Source organism: Hylobates moloch, unplaced genomic scaffold (assembly GCF_009828535.3).
Source record: "Hylobates moloch isolate HMO894 unplaced genomic scaffold, HMol_V3 SCAFFOLD_43, whole genome shotgun sequence".
In the NCBI taxonomy this organism is placed as follows: domain Eukaryota; kingdom Metazoa; phylum Chordata; class Mammalia; order Primates; family Hylobatidae; genus Hylobates; species Hylobates moloch.
In genome coordinates, this window is record NW_026652318.1 from 182,363 (window position 1) to 187,547 (window position 5,185).

The window sequence follows — 5,185 nt, forward strand, 5'->3', positions numbered from 1 at the left end:
GAGCAAGATTCTGTCTCAAAAAAAAAAAAAAAAAAAAAAAAAAACAGTCAATCAGTTACCTTGCTTTAAACAGTCTTTTCCAGATCAATATGCAGTCAGTTCAAAGTTCAAACGCCCTTGGAGATTTGTTTCTCCCATTCCTCCCTGCTCCTTCACAAAATGGGGACCTGAGGGTAGAACAGAGATTACATGTCTCTGGGAGCAGCTGAGGGAGACAGTTGACCCCAGGGCTGACCTCCTCAGACATATTCCCTGATAACACCCTGCCAGTGACATCTGTGGTCAGCTTTTTTGCTAAAACAAGGGTCTCATAGGTCCTTGCCCCTGTTAACTGGCCCCGCTTTCATTCAGGCTGGCCCTGCAAATCCTCTGGCTCTACTTCCACCTCTTCCTCCAACAGCCCCTGGCAGGCTTGCACTGCGGAGCTTGCGGGAGCTTGTGCGGCAGAGGGTGTCTTACCCACACGTTGCTCCCAGAGCCCTGGTTGGAGGCCTCTGGTTTCAATCCCACAGCAGAATGTAAGAATTTCTGGATCCTTCCACATCACAAAGGCCAAGGCATTCTTGGGGCTTGTTATATTTGGGCTGTTTTTACTTTTGTCAGGGTTATTGAGATATAATATACATTCAGTAAAATCCCTTTTCACGCATGTTTTAATGAGTCTTGACAAATGTATGTAGTTGTGTAACCATTACCATAATGAAAATATAGAACGTTTCTGCATCTCCCACCCCTCAAATTCCCTGTGCCCTTTTGCAGTAAGCACCTGCCACCACTCCCCAGGCAACCACTGATCTGATTTCTGTAGTGTTGTGTAACATTGGCTTTTCCAGAATAATATATAAGTAGAATCATACCATTTGTAGCCTTTTGTATCTTGCTCTTTTTTCATTTAGCATTTTGAGAAGCAGTCATCTTATTGTATGTATCAGAAGTTTATTCCTTTCGGGGATAAAACCCCTAGATTTATGAGTTATAATTGACATACCATAAACTGCATATATTTCAAATGTACTATTTGGAAAGTTTTGACATATGTATATACCCATGAAATCACCACCACAATAAAGATAGAGAATATAGCCAAGACTTCCAAAAGTTTCTCTTTTCAAAAAAAAAAATTATTTTAGATGCAGGGGTACATATGCAGGTTTGTTACATGGGAATATTGCATGATGCTAAGGTTTAGACTTCTAATGATCCTGTCACTGACGTGGTGAACATAGTACCTGATAGGTAGCTTTTCAACCCTTGTCCCACTTCTTTCCTCCCCCATTCTGGGATCCCCACTGTTTACTGTTCCCATCGTCACATCCTTGTGTACCCAGTGTTTAGCTTCCACTTATAAGTGAGAATATTTGGTTTTCTGTTCCTGTGTTAATTCTCTTAGAATAATGGCCTCCAGCTACATCCATGTTGCTGCAAAGGACATGATTTCATTCTTTTAATGGCTGCATAGTATTCCATGGTGTATATGTACCAAATTTTTAACTTTTATTTTTGTCTTTTTTTTTTTTTTTTTTACAGCCTGGACACACAGCACCCATTTTTCAATTTAATCCACCATTGATGGGCACCTGGATTGATTCCATGTCTTTGTTATTGTAAATAGCGCTATGATAAACATATGAATGCAGGTGTCATTTTGGTAGGGCCATTTATTTTTGTTTAGGTATATATATATACCCAGCAATGGCACAGCTGAGTCAAACGGTAATTCTGTTTTCAGTTCTTTGAGAAATCTCCAAACTGCTTTCCACAGGGTCTGAACTAATTTATACTCACACCAACAGTGTATAAGTGTTCCCTTTTCTCTGCAACCTTGCTAACATCTGTTATTTTTGGACTTTCAAGTTATAGCTATTCTGACTCATGTGAGAAGATATTTCATCATGGTTTTATCTTACATTTATCTGATGATTCGTGATATTGGGGCTCTATATTTGACCCTCTCTCTGCTTAGATGCCATCTGCAGCCATGTCTAATTCACTGCCTGTGGGGTTCCATATTAGATATTTTGATTCTCCTGGAAGGCCTGAAATTTTCCTAGCCTGTATCTAGGGAAACTAGAAACAAACCTCCTTGCTCTGGGAATATAGCCCCCACCAAAAGACCTTTTTGTAAAACTCCGTTTCCTCCTTTGGCCATGTAGGTATGAGGAGAAAATCAGGGTCCAATTATTTGACCACATATTCCCTGTCTCTTCCCCTACACTCTCCTTCCTCTCCCTGTCCTGGGTATAGAGTTATAGAGTGTGAGAGTACGTGTGTGTGTGTGTGTAATGTCTGTCCTTCCCACCCACCCACACCACACACACATACACACACACACACACACACACACACACACAGCTTCCTAAAAACTAAAACGGTTATCTATTTTCTCTTTCTGTTGGTTAGGGAACACTGATCATCTTGATTTCCTTCAGAACTTCTTTGTTACTGTCCTTTCTTTCCCTGTTAAATAAGCCTTAATGATGAAGGGTGGAGGAGGAACAGGAATTAGGAAAAATAAAAATTATATTAGTGTTTAAATAGCATTACCATTACATACTTATATAGCCAATTTAGCTCTACTTACTGGATCATAAATATGAAATCTTTCAACTTTTTCCTAACCCTTTATCCAAATTCCATATTTCCCTTTTCCATCTCTCCATGGCATCCTAGACAGATTGCATCTTTTTTTTTTTTTTTTTGAGACAGGGTCTCCTGCTCTGTCACCCAGGCTGAAGCGCAGTGGCATGAACACAGCTCACTGCACTGTCAACCTCAGGGATTCAAGTGATTCTCCCACCTGAGCCTCCCAAGTAGCTGGGAACACAGGTGTGCACCACCACTTCTGGCTAATTTTTGTATTTTTTGTAAAGACGGGATTTCGCCATGTTGTCCAGCCTGGTGTTGGACTCCTGAACTCAAGCAACACTCTTGCCTTGGCCTCCCAAAATGCTGGGATTACAGACATGAGCCACTGCCCGTGGCCAAAATTGCACCACTTTCTATTCATTTTTGGTTATTAAAAAACCAACTAAAACTTTAATTTCAAACTCCATTTAAATTCCATCTCCTCCCACTCCAAAGAAGGCTTGAGTCAGGACCCTGGCTGTTTGAAGTGAGATGGGTGAGGGGGAGTGCGGGCTCTAAGATACCCCTCCTCCCTCTCCTATGCCCTGCTCCTTGAGTATTTTAGTCAGGAAGAGTGGGAAGGAACAGGACAGGGTCTCTCCACCCAACAGGCTCAGCTGTGGCCCTCACTCTGCCCGCTGCTCTGCTTCTCCAGAAAACCCTGAGTGTAAGTGCCAGCCTCTCAAGTCACCTTTTGGAGCACATGTGAGAGACAGTCAGAGGACCCTGGGGGTGTCTTCCCACTGCACATCCCCATATGGAAGACTGAGCTATGGCTGGGTCTTTCCCATCCACTCCCTCAAGTATCCCTAGTAATATACTCCAAGTCATGGTGCATAGTCCTGGGAAGGGAGGGCGTTGTTACAGCAAGTTGGCTCGAAGGCATCTGCCTTCCACATGTCCTCTTGCCCTAAGGAATTTCTCACACCCTGGCCATGCCACATAATGGGCAGGCAAGCTGACCGTTCCACTGTAGCCTCTTCTCTCTGACCACCCATCTCTCCTAGCTTGCATCTTCTCTGCTTTAGTAGAATGAATAGCCTAGCAAATCTTACGCCTAAGCAGAGGTCACAATGGGGACAGTCTCTTTCTTCACTTGGAAATGGGAGTGGCAAGCAGCCCCTTAGTGATGGCAGGGGGGAAATCACTCCACCCTACTTATTCCTCAAGGACAGGGTGTTAAGGGACAGAGGAGGAGGGTGGGGACTGGTGTATAGTTCTTTAGCCCCTTAGGAATACTCTGGAGAAAGCATCAAACCCCAGTTACTGTTTTTAGCTCTGGGCTCTGTGTCAAATACAGGGCAACAGAAAAAGGCCCCTCTGCCATCTTGTTATTCTCATAACTTAATTTCCCCTATCATGGTGGAATTCTCTTCTTCCTAATCCTCTGAAAGCAGATAGACTCTCATTTTCCGTGATAGATGAAATGAGTTCTGACCGGCAATCACTGAAATATGCCACAGGAAATTTCAAGGTTCCTTCTAAAGGTCCTATGATTCAATACAAACATCAAAAGAAACAGCAAGTCCCATTTATGAATTTAGGTAAATGATTAAAACTAATTCATTATCCTTGTTTCTGAGTGAATCAAATTTTTTTCCACAAGTTGATCTCTTATTAACCAAATACTTATTTTCTGCAAGTTAGCAACAATTGAATCATTCATTTTCCCTTCTTTCTACTCCATCTTCTGTTCAACTCTAAATTATTTTGATCAATATCTTTATTGCAAAAATGCTTTCTGCCAATGAATTTCTCTACTATCTATGCTATTTGTAATTTTAGATGCATTTAATCTGAGTGGAATTTGGATTTCACAGTTGTGGCAATATGCAAAGCTCTAGTGATAGTCAGGAATCTTTGCCCTGAAAGGATTTAGGGTGTGTGTATTTAGATAGTTTACATCTTTAAAAAACAAAACAAAACAATTTAGAACCTTTGCAGAAGCATCAATTTAATAGTAAAATGCTGCCTCCTTCTGGATAAATTGTATGAAGCATGATAAGCTTGTAAAACTGCTGTAAAGGTATATCATCTTATGAAAAGAAATCCTTAAGAAATTTCTTAAATTAAAAACTAATAACACTAGAAATCTATAGTAAGTCTTGAAAGATTACCTAGATTCTGTCTTTTAGTCAGTAAAACATTTAAATTATTTATGTTATATAGATGATTTGATTATCTGTCCTATTGAAGATCTTTTAATAGTAACTGAGAAAGTACAGAATAGATGACAAAACTAAAATTAGAGGCCCATCTCTACAAAAAATTTAAAAAATTAGTAGGGCACGGTGGCATGCACCTGTAGTCACGGCTACTCAGGAGGCTACGTGGAGGCTGAGGTGGGAGGATCATTTGAGCCCAGGAGTTGAAGGTTACAACTCTATGATCACACCACTGCATTCTAGCCTGGGAAACTGAGTGAAACTCAGTCTGTATTTTTTAAAAAATTGAATTAGCATAATTTTCATTTTCACATCTTAAAATGTTTAAATACTCAATTGTCATTGTCATTTATACATATGCGCATATTAATACTATATACCTAGAAAAATGAGTG